At 42.2% G+C, this 12,279-nt stretch overlaps 1 protein-coding gene across 3 annotated transcripts in view; it reads right to left on the bottom strand.

The window, feature by feature from the left end:
• The window catches only part of ZNF148 (zinc finger protein 148), a 41,471-nt gene extending 29,515 nt beyond the window's left edge, over nt 1-11,956 (bottom strand). For 2 of the 3 annotated variants that reach the window (XM_051623419.1, XM_051623420.1), the window contains exon 1: nt 11,853-11,950. The gene's annotated coding sequence lies outside the window, so the exon portion shown is untranslated. Of the gene's footprint in view, nt 1-11,852 lie in introns of all 3 variants that reach the window. The other variant, XM_051623421.1, reaches the window with a different exon arrangement.
• Nucleotides 11,957-12,279: the final 323 nt, after the last annotated feature.

Below are 12,279 nucleotides of genomic sequence, written 5' to 3'. Positions count from 1 at the left end.
CCACAGTGCCTACTCTGATGCTCATATAAAGACATACTGGTTTATACACTCCACCAGCCTGGCAGTACTTTTTTTTTTTTTTCCAGTTAGTAATTTCCTGCCAGGTTAATGCACTGACTGGATTTACCACAAACACAGAGTGTGAGAAGCAGCTCCAAAGAGGGTGCAGGAGTGGATCCTTCCCTGTTCAGCACTCACAGCCTAACTGTCCTAGCCCACCTCACATAATTTCAACATGAAAATAAACAGAAATGAAAAATATGTTGCTTTTTAAAAACTGGGGTTTTTTAGGGGTTTTTTAACAAGCCCTTAAATTCCTTGGTTCTCACCCTTCCTCCACTATCTGCAAGTATCTGTGAAGCACCTCTTCCCATCACCAGCATTATGCCAGCCTTGCTGTGCAGAAGATAACCACCTGCTGTTGCTATCAGTTACTCTACTGGCCCCAATTGGCAAAGGCCTGTATATATGCATGTGTAACAGAATGTCAGGTGTTTCTTTCCAGATTGCTTTTTAAAAATCACTAAAATATTACACACGAAAACCCCTGGAAGAATACAAGAAGTTGCATGCAAACAGAGAGTTTCACGGACTACCACAACCGAGGTACCTTTGCTCATCATAATTTGCCTCTTCAGCCTATTTGCACTATGATTTATTTCTTTCTAATTAAAAGATATTTATATATATGTGTGTGTGTATAGTTGTATCTTTTCTACAAAACGTCATTTCCTGCAGCACACTGGATGGAAGTGCTCCATTGAAATAGGTGAAACTAGTGAGATGATTTTTAATATCCTTGCTCCTCTTCTGGCTGAAACGTTGAGTAAACGAGACACAGAGAACAGGAAAAAAATTCATGGCTCACTAAGTACTTGAATGCAATCTTGCAAAATAGGATCCTATCCTTAATCCTGCCAGAGATCTTACACAAGTCTACACAAGCCATTTCTACCAAACTTAAAAAAAACCCAACAAAATAGATGATCAATCATACTTTCCTCATTTTCTGGCTGCTTAATCTGACCCACTTACACAAGATTTACCCTAAATGCTGAGTACTCAAGCCTGCAATTAAATCAATGAGAGCAATACTTTGAAAATACAAAAAAAAAAAAGGCAATTCTGTGTATTCCTGTTTAAAAGCAAAACAAAACAGAAACCAAAAAGCACATCTCTGTAAGAGTTCAGGGGACATCCACACCACACACAAATTTTCATCTTGCTCCCAGGCATCAATTCTCCAACCATAAAATGAGAAATACCCATTTCCTCTTCCTAAGGCGTATTAAAACACCTGTAAGAATAAGCAATGTTCAATATAGGTCACAAGAATGAATTATTCCAGCACAGCTTCTAAGGGGAGAAGGTGGCACAAGCAGATGGGAAGATAAGCCCACATCAGCTACTAGGGAACTACTGTGAGAAGGCAGGCCAGAGGGTTCTGGCCTTGCCTGGGACCTAATTACTGACCAGAAAGCACAACTGACCAGTATGTTCCCAGCTAACATGGAGCAGCCACGTTGGTGGAGAATCACTAGAGGAATGTGGGCACACAGATGTAGGACTGTCATCAGGAAAAGGTAAGCATGACAGTAAGACTGAAGAGAGGAATACCAGTAACCCACCATGATGTTGTAAAAGACCTGTAAGAGACCTGGCTTCTTTTCCCAGCTCTGCCACCACTCGTGGGCAAATCTGTTATCTTGGCAAATCATTCCTTGCCCTGCACTTCCACTTACTTGTCCCCAAAACAGGGGCAATGACCCACCCAGGATTTAGGTGTGAAGAGAGCAATAGGAACTATCTTCAAAGGCCTCACAAACCTACTGACAACCATTACAGAAATGTCACTGGTACCTTCATTCTTCCCTCAGAGCAGGCAGTAAGAGAACACACATTATGCAACAAGAAGAAACCAAATTACCAAGCAGCTGCTTAATCAATGAGCAGCATGTACCATGTACATTCAAAAAAGGTAGGGACTTCGGGGGAAGGAGAGGAAGCAATACTGTGCTCATGTATCACAAAAGACTACAATATAATATTAAGCTACATTCTATCAGTCAGATAAAGATGTACATACGTTCAGGATGGCAAAATTAAGGTGGTGTAGGTAAAGCTCAATGCTGAGATTTTAACATTTGCATGCTTGAGTTATGCCTAAAACAGTTATTTTAAGAGCATGCTTTTCTTGCCTGTGGTATCTTTACTTCAGTTCCACTATTTTCTAAAAGGCCATTGTATATGCATTAAGAAAAACAGTAATTGCAGAAAAATTCAAGCCTGTTACTTAACACATCCACATAGACTAAATAACACTGGACAATAAGCTAATGGAAGTATAATCAACAAAATTTTGATCCAAAAGATTTAAGTTAGCAGGGAAAGTGGCCTCAGAGATTCTGGACAGCATCACTCATTTACATACATGACAGCTCACAGAAAACTTTCAGGAAAATACCAACAGTAATCTAAACCACAGGTGAGAAGGCATGGGATACAAAACAGATCTTACAGTGCACAAGCAGTACTTCAAGATCACAGAATCCCAGAAGGGTTTTGGTTAGAAAGAACCTTAAAGCTCATCTAGTTCCAAACTCCCTGCACAGGCAGGGACACCTCCCACTAGACCAGGTTGCTGCAAGCCCCATCCAACCTCGCCTTCTTCCTTCAGCAATTGAAAGCATTATTTCAACACAGGCTCTCAGGCTGTGAGGGCAATGCCAGTGTTTTAGCACACAGGAACTGTTCTCCTAAGTAGCAATTTCAGTTTTAGGACACCTGCATGCACTAAGCACACATTTCATTTTTTTTCCTAGCTGCATTATGGTAAACTTACTCAGAGCAAGATTACATTCTGTGTACCCTCTAGAAACAAGTTCTGAGAAATATGCTTTGCTTTCTGTAGACTAACGTTTGACATGGTGGTACTGGCAAGAAACATCTCATTTAAACTCACAGAGGAGGCAATGTCATATCTCAGCATAACTTCATTTTTAATGGATATTTATTGCACTTCAGCTGTGTTTCAAACATACCCTTACCCTACACATGGAACAGTAACCTCAAAAAACCCAGTCAGAAATATGACAGAAATAAAACCTCTTTAGTATAAGGTTCCCTGCAGGCAGATCAAGCAAATCCTGTGCTTTCTACATTGTTTTTCAACCATCATAGTGTTACATTCAGTGGCCATCTTTCAAAGGCACCAGAGGTCTGGAGCAGAAAACCTGAGCGAGCCCTTCCTACAGCTCTAAGACACAGATCTCAGTTGACTGCTTACTCTGCTCCTCAAACACCATAGGTCTAGCCTACCCACCATAAAAATAAGGGCCTTTCACGGACCTATTGCACAAGACTAATATACCTAGCAATGATGAAACTAAACAAGAAACATAGAAAATTAACTACTGCAAGCACATAAATGAGCCCATATAATAGCCCTCTGAGGAAAGAAAAAGAATGACAGGTGAGTTACTAAACATAACACAGAAGATATTTCCATAAGGTGTTTGGACCCTTCAGAAATGACAGCTGTGTAAGAATATAAAATCAGTGAAGTGATAATGATTAGGTATCCTTAGAAGTAGCATCTTGGACAGTATATTTGGGTGGTAGCCCTTTCTTTTAATGCCTGACTCATCAACAGGCAACGAAGATCACAGGATCTTGCAATGCTCCACTAGGGAGACCACTGACCAACGGGGAACCAAAAAAAAATGTAAAGATCTATCAATGTTTTTCAAAGTATTCAACCAGTTTCAAACTGGGCACCAAGGATTTCCAGTTTTCATCAGTGGAATCAGGGATTGTTGTGGCCTAACCAGCACTCTGTTACAACAGCATCAGAATAGTATCACCATCTTACTCAACAATAAACAGAGGAGTCAGCACCTAAAGGGACACATGTTAGTATTTAAGCACAGCATGAAATCAGCCAGAGGGGGAAGAAGTAGAAACAAATACTAAATTCATAGAAGTGAGCAACTAGGTCACTTTCTCAAAACCTCCTCTTGGGATATAAGCATGTTGCAGATCATGTAAATTTGCCAAGACAACAACAGTTTTTTAAGAGTACAGTTCTGTACAGTTAGAGGTTTTTCTCCCACATTGTTGCAACAAACTCACCACCTCTCTATTGACAATCAACACTTGTGGTTAGATTAAATCAACTAAGAACTATTCCTATCCCACTTAAATAAAATTCCAAAGCCTTAAAGTCATCCGCTTTTTGATCTGGCTGATCCTCAGGAAAAAAAAAAAAAAGTAAGAAAATATGAGAAGTCTAGAAGACATTTAATAAAAGCGATAATAACATAGATATTGTGGCCCACTAACTAATATGGAAAATAATCTAAAAGTAAAACTCAGACTTCACAGGTTTGTGCCCTCTTGAATAAAAAGATTGTGGAAATTGGATTCTACCTCAATGATTTTGGTACCCTGCAGCTAATTCTTGCTAATTAAGTGCTAGAACACAGAAATCCAGACTGATCAAAATATATGATTAATGTTTATAATAACTCCTGTAATTATTATGGGGAAAGAAATCTTGATGCCATTAACTCACAGGCCAAAAATTAAGTGCCACCATCCCAAACTGAAATTTCTGAGAACCCATAGTAAAGTAACTTCACAATGAAGCCACATCTTAGTGAAATATATTCAATACAATCCATGCTACTAAGCAAGAAGGAAACCAATCTGTAAAATAAGAAAATATTCTGGTAAGATAAAAACCCAGCATGTCCTGTGTTTAAGGACTGCTCTCCAAATCCTGTTTTCTCATCCAACCATATTAAGAGTCTCAGGTCCTGGAGATCCCAGCCTGCTGCTGCGGCTGCACTCACCCAGCTTCGCTCCATGCACAAGTGTCCCCCACAGGTAACAGGGCAACAATTTTAGGTGCCCAAGACACAAGCACTGGAGCTGAGACTGCTTTGCTGAACTTGCGCCCAACCAAAGCTGGGAAGTGAAAAGTTACCCAATGTTACAGCAAATTTGAGATACATAACACTTAACTGCAACAGATCCCATGCCTTCTGGGTATGCAGCCATACTCTCGTCACCACTGCAGCTGAGGAAAGCCCCACGCCTGTCCTGTGACCTATAAGGAATGTAAGCTGGGGACAACACAAAGACCCACTAGACAGTAAACTGCAAGGCCATGCGAAGAATTGAGAGATTAGGTTTTCTGACAGTCTGCCCTTTCACACTGTTGCTCCTTGAAAAGTCACAGTAAACTCACACTTAAAGCTGCCTTATATTTGATCCCATAGGGTGTAGGTAAGACTGAGTATAGCTTCCTAGCAGGCCCCAGAAAAGCCTCAACATGCCTGGTTTGCATGACCTGCTTTTAACTGTCACAGATTAAGACAAGCCCACTAGTATTGTCTAAAAACTGTTACCTTTTCTACATATTCAAGCAACATACTGTAACAACCAGATTCTCATCCCCTGAATGCTCCTCTTCTATAAACTCTATTCCCCCTCCCAATCTTTTAATGGGATATAAATAATTGGTGCTCATAAAAATACATTTCAAATATATAAAAAATATTTTCTACAAGTCATTTAAAAATTATCTCTATAAGGAAAAAGCAACACTGATGCCAAGAAGCTTTCCCTTACTTCCTTATATCCGCCAACAACACAAGCTTTCCAGATCCCCACAAGACAATCACATAACTTTAACAACCTTTTGCTGACTCAGGCAAAAATTCATCTCAGAGTACAACTGCCAGGTTCACCAGTGACAGAGGAAGCTCATGAGACTACCGCAGCCTAATAAAGCTTTCCTCCTTGAGGGATGACAGCAGTCTTTCTCCCATACAAATGATTCATTTTTGTTTGATATTGGTAAAGCAATATTCACACACAGGGCACCTTCACACTAGATTTTAACAGAGGAAAAAAAAAAAAAAGGGTAAAAAAAAAAGGTTATAGGGTCAAAACGTAAGCTGAAAATCAATATTCCATGGACACTTCCAGAAAACGTGCAAATTATTATGATCTAAAATAACTGTATCACATCTCAGTACCCTGTGGATTGACCACCTCCCTGTACACTTGACCTACTGTGGTCATTACAGAAGCTTTCCTCAAGGTCAGAAGTGTTTAGCAAAAAGGGAACTGGTTGAATTTATCAATCTTTCATGAAGAACTCTTTTGTTAAAAGAAACTTTAAGGACAAAAAACGAGAAGATTTCTTAAATTTATTTACATTGTTACTGCTATGCTTAGTGTTATAAATGACCCAAATTAAAGGCCTGACAATTGTCATCTATATCTCGTCTTTACTCACAGTAACAGTGACCTACATTAGGAACCACTGGCTATGTGGTCAAAAAATGGGAGAATCATCCTTCAGGAGGTCAGCAGCAGAGATAATTTGCTTTAGAGTACTCTCATTTCAAAAACTCTGAAATCACCCACTGCATCTGGAAATCCTGATTTTTATAATGCTCACAGACTAAAAAATCTTCCATGGATCCTGTGAAATGTTCTCATTTCTTGGCTTTAATATTAATTTTGTTCCCTCTCCCCTCTCTTTACAAAACTGAAGAATGTTTGCAATGCAGTACTACAGATTCACTTGATGAAAGAAAGACTGAATAGTTTTCACTACCAAAGGAAGCCTGCAGAAAGCTGGTGAATTTCTAAGTTGCTTACTTGCTTTGCCCCCTCCCAGTAAAGGAGAAAACATAGCTACATCCCAGGCAGCTAACCCAACAGCAAAAGAAACTTCACTTTATGCTGAACATTTCTTCTACTTAATGTCTAGAGATCATCATAAATACCTGCTAGAAGTGCTTTGTACATAAATTCACATATGTGCACATAAATACCTTTTAGGAGCATGTCAGTATTTTCTTGTTTCAAACCTAATCCCAACAATAAAATAAAAAAAGAAATTGGACAAATTTTCAGAGCAATCACATAGTAATTAAAATTCAGAGTGTGTAAAAACACACTTGCTTCCCCTTTCTTAAACACTGCTAGTGAACATATCACTATGCTAAATCTGCCCAGCATCCATATTTCTCACATCACCGCTTGCACTAAGGTAAGATGACCTGGTCATGATGTTACTGGCATCGTAAACCTTTCTAATTATGTCCTTTTTACCCAATTTAGGGTACATAAGTAGCAAAAGTTAATACAGACTCTATGTGAAATTGTTACAAAAACTTGTACGAGTACACTTGTAAAAATATTTATGAATGGGCATATTTTTAGTTATAGATTCAGCTGCCATCTGAAATAATTTAAGAGCAGAAGGCCTAACATGTGAGTTCACTGATACAGGTATCACAACAGCTTTATCCATCAGTAAAATCACATTATATAAGGAAACTATTTTGGTTTACAGACATTTCACACACATCTTGATTTTGGGGGACTTCTTGTTCGTTTTTGCTTTTTGTTGTTGGTGGTGGTTTGGTTTTTGTTGTTGTGTTGGTTTTTTTTACAGTGCAAGAGATCTAGACAGTTTATATTTGACAGGCTGCTCATAAATTATATCCTACTGCTGTTTGCAAGTTGGAACTTCTTCCCACACAGATTTCATTTTATCATCAGACTGTTTAATTCCACACTTATAAAAATGTCATCCTAGTCTTAAGGGAAGAAGAATTAGACAGTACCATCCTAAAGTTTCCTGCACAAACTGTGACAAGATGCAGATACTGTAATATTATTATGGCAGTAGAGTTTATCAAGTGCAGGATCAGGCCAATACAAATATACCCTATTAAAGAGCTGTGTCTTGCTGTTTTCCAAAGTGCAATGAAATCATGAAGCAATATAAATTTGTAATAGATTAACTATATTACAGTATTCACACTGTTAACACTTGATACCACAGCCTTGAATACATTAACATACTGATAATATTGTAAGAGTACACTAAACATTATTTCTGAGCAAAAGCAGCATCAGTCTCTATATAATCTCCCAAAATAAAATTCTGACAGCATGGAAGAAGTTATCCTGAGATTCTAACTCTTCTGCATGTTGTGCTTTCCACTGTCTTTATAAAAGACACTGAAATTCTTCTTAGGACACACTTCTTATCAAGTTCTCTGAGAACATATAACAGATTTTTCCAGATCTTCTCTCCAACTTGCTGAATTATATAAGAAAATTATCTGTATATGCAGTCAGGGGAAGACAATTTAATGACTTATAATATAGGGATACATACATATGTTATTGTATTTTAATTTGTACAATAATTTGTAATTTATCTAGATTAAACGTGTGTCACCTGAGTAGTTACGGTATTATTCCTGATGTTTAAATATTCTGTTCTATGTGGATGATGAAAAAAAATAGTGTATTTAAAACATATATAGAGTACTAATGAGCTAAACAGATGGAGTAATGTTTTTAACTTCACTGGAAAATACTGAAATAATGTAACTAACAGCATTTGTGTAAATGAAAATAAAACTCAAAACCTGAATGGATTTTCTTTTGTTAGACAGAAGATTGTGCTTGGCATATAGCTTTTACATTATAGCCAGGGGCTGTGTTTTGCTGACATAGCCTGTCAATAGCTATGTCTCAGCTCTTAAAAACCAGAAAGATACATGCAGAAACTCTATGCTAGTTCAAGGGTTTCTGCATAGACTCCAGTACACGTAAGTGAAAACCAAAGAAACTTATTTTCTGAATCTCAGTACTCCAGGAACTACTATTTTCCCAAAGGTATGTCTGTCAAAAAGACAAATTCAAGTGCAAGTTAATGACAGGACTGATCCTTCACATAAGCCCTGCAACTTGACAGAGAGAAATCCATGGAGATTTTGTGGGACTTCATTTGTTTCTAAACACTCAGTTATGCAGATCAGACTGCAAGGTGAACGTTTGAATCTATTTCATCATAAATGATGCTGGTTTGAAAGGCAGCTACCATTACAACACTAGGCAAAGGTACTTACTTTAAATAAAAGATATGTATTTCTCTGTTAGATCCACTTAAGAGTCTTCAAAGTAAGAAAATATTTCCAATGGCATTTACTTTTCATTCCTTGTCCATTCATTTAATATAAGACATTGTTAAGCTTGGACAAGAAAGTTGGACATCTCAGTACCAACAGTACTATTTCTTACTTAACTTTTGTTTTACCTAAATCCATACACTAACAACCATTACCCTGAACTTCACTATTTGCAAACTTACATTATCAAACCCATAGTGCTAAGGACTCATTCTAGAAGTGAGTTAAACTCACTTTTGTTTTACCTAAATCCATACACTAACAACCATTACCCTGAACTTCACTATTTGCAAACTTACATTATCAAACCCATAGTGCTAAGGACTCATTCTAGAAGTGAGTTAAACTCATTTAAACGTGCTGTCACCATATTTCACGAGAGTGATATATTCTTAGCATTCTTGTAGTTCAACTCTTAAATTACTAGTACACAGAAGCTCTCAGCTGGAAGTAAGAACTTCCAACCTCAATGGTTTTACAATGCCAGCTGTCTCTACAACACATGCACACTCCACAGAGCTTTAAATCCTCATACAAATAAACTTGTACACACTGAACTGAGAAGGGAAATAATCTTTGCAAAGCTACATAATAATATTACAGAAGTATGTGTTCCTTCAAGTGAACAATCTAGCCTGCAACATAACCTTTCACATTCTGAGTACTTTTTCTTGCAATTTTGTTTTTAACCATTGTGGTTCTTCAAATCACTACTTACCTAGTTATGATTTGATTTCATAATCCATTATACTTGGGATTTTCCACAGATACAACATGCTTGCAATACAGCAGAAATTAAACACATATGGACAAGGACAACAGCAGAAACAGAGATTACATATACATCTGTTCTCTCAGGCCTGAGGAGCGAAGACAGAAGAAATACATGTGCACATGGCAGCTAAATACAAGAGGTCAACCTCATCCTTTTTAGCTTTATTCAGCTATATGAGCTCACTGACTAAGTACATGGATCTGGGAAGAGAAGCACACAGACATCTAGAAACAACTATGAAGAAACAACTTTTGGAAACTGAATACACATGTACATTCAGCTGAATATTCATCAAGAAAGGCCACAACAACTGTTTTCAGGAAACTGTGCAACTGAAAAACTAATTTTGTAGAGTTTTCTGTAATCACCACACCAAGAGCAGGGTTTGCCTGCCTCTGCTATGAACCTGCCTGTACCCTCTACCAGGAGTCTGCAGATCCCATGAGATCCACAGGAAAGCAGGCCTCGTGAGCTCCCGAGCTTCCCAGCACAGCCAAAGCTTCTGCAGATGACAGCTGTCACTGGACACATGCACGAACCCGAAACGCTGGAACACTGGAAAACTAACACTGCCCCAAGGTATGCCAACTTTTTACATGGCAGGATAGATGCTGAGCCCAGATTAGACCACTACTTTTATCTAGTCCAATTCTGAGTGCAGCATAAGAATGCCTGCAAAAAACTGAGAGAGGTCAGCACTATTTTTCCATCTCTTTCCTTCACCGGGCATGCTGCAACAAACTGATGGAGAATGACTGCTAAAGTTGTATCACTTACAAGGAGGAAATCTGAGATGGGCACTCCAAAATGTTTAATGACAGGCCCAGGTACATATTCAGAGCAAGCTTGTAGAGTATTACTGAAATCTGGGAATAAGCACAGCAAATAAACAAAGCAACTGAGATCCTGCTCAAAAGAAAAACCGTTTGTCTTTTCTGTACCAAAGGTGAAGATGCTGCTCCTCAGAAATAAGACATGTCTCTTATCTGAAACTTCTTGGACCAGAATGTCACACACGTGCAGGCACAGAGGTAGGTCATGCTTCAGGCAGACTTGCAAAGCAAGACTAAAGCTGCGATCACTGGATTCCACATACCTACTTCTTTTTCATCGTTGTGCAAAAGCCCTCACACCTGCCCTGACCAAGTTACAAAAATTAAGCGACCAGAGAGATTATTTATGTTTGCAACACAACTGTCTTCCCTTTTTACGAGCCAGCTTAAGACACACTCTGCTGCTGCACTCATCCCAGCTGAGGTTTGGCAGGAACTGGAGGTGGAAAGATGATGAGGAGTGGAAGCGCTAAAGCCCAACTAATTCATCCTGCACTCCTACTGCTCCCCCCTGCCCTCCCAGCCACTTCCAGCTCGGCACTTGTTAGCAGCTCCCGACACAGGAGCGAGGTCCCTCCGCAAAAGCTTCCCCCAAGCAGCTGAGCGCAGACCCGCAGCAGGTTATTAAAATAAAATAAAATTAATTCAATCTGCACAAGTCGGCACCCTCCACCTATCTTACACCAGGAACAATGGAGACGCGGGCTGCGGGAGGATACGGCCGCCGGGCAGGACGGGGCCGCTGGAACACGCTGCCCTGCCCGCCTGTCCGTCTGTCCGCCCGTCTGTCCGCGGCTACCCCGGCTCTTTGTCTGTCCGTCTGTCAGACAGCCCCGCCGGCAGCGCCGGCCCCATCCCCAGCTTCCCGGAGCGGCCTGCTTGGCCCCGCGGCTCCCTCCCGGGGGGCCCGGTGGGCCGGGGAAGCCCCGCCGCCGCCCGGGGGGCACGGGAGGCAGCTCCGGGCACCCCCCAGCGCGGCGGGCAGCGCGGGGGAGGGCCCCGCCGCCTCCCGCCCCGACCCCCGCTCGCCGGCCTCCCCGCCGGCGGGGCCAAGCGCGGCCCATGCGGGCGGGACGCGCCGGGCCGCGCCGCGGCTTCGCTTCCCTTCCCTTCCCGTCCCTTCCCTTCCCTCTCCTCCTCCTCCCTCCCTCCCTCCCGGCGCGCACCTCCCGCCGCGGCGGGCGGGCGGGCCCGGCCGGACTTGACCAGCTCCCGCTCCCGCCCGCCGGCACTCACCGGCCGCAGAGCTGCGAAGAGAAGGCGGGCCGGGCCGGGCCGGGCCGGGCCAGGCCGGGCCGGGGCGCGGCGGCTCAGAGGGGCCGTGCCGCGGCCCCGGGCATGGCGGGGCGCGGGGAGGGAGGCGGCGGCGGGGGAGGGGGGGGAGCCCGGGGGGAAGTTGGCGGCGGCGGCTCCTTCCTGCTCCGGCGGGGCGAGCGGCGCCTGCCCCAGCCTCCTGCTGGCGGGGACAGCGACGCCCGGCCAGAGCGCCGCCGCGCCGCGCTGCACCATGGGAAACGCGCCCGGAGGACCGGCGGCTGCCCGGGCGCGGCGGGGCCGGGAGGGGAGCGGGGAGCGGGGCCGGGCCGGGGCAGCCGAGCCTTGAGCCGGGGCGGGCGGTGCCGCCGCCCGGGTTAGGCGCGGGTCAGGAGGCCGGCCAGGCCGC

The sequence above is a fragment of the Apus apus genome, chromosome 6 (assembly GCF_020740795.1).
Source record: "Apus apus isolate bApuApu2 chromosome 6, bApuApu2.pri.cur, whole genome shotgun sequence".
NCBI classification, from domain to species: domain Eukaryota; kingdom Metazoa; phylum Chordata; class Aves; order Apodiformes; family Apodidae; genus Apus; species Apus apus.
This window is presented reverse-complemented; position numbering and strand designations above follow the sequence as displayed.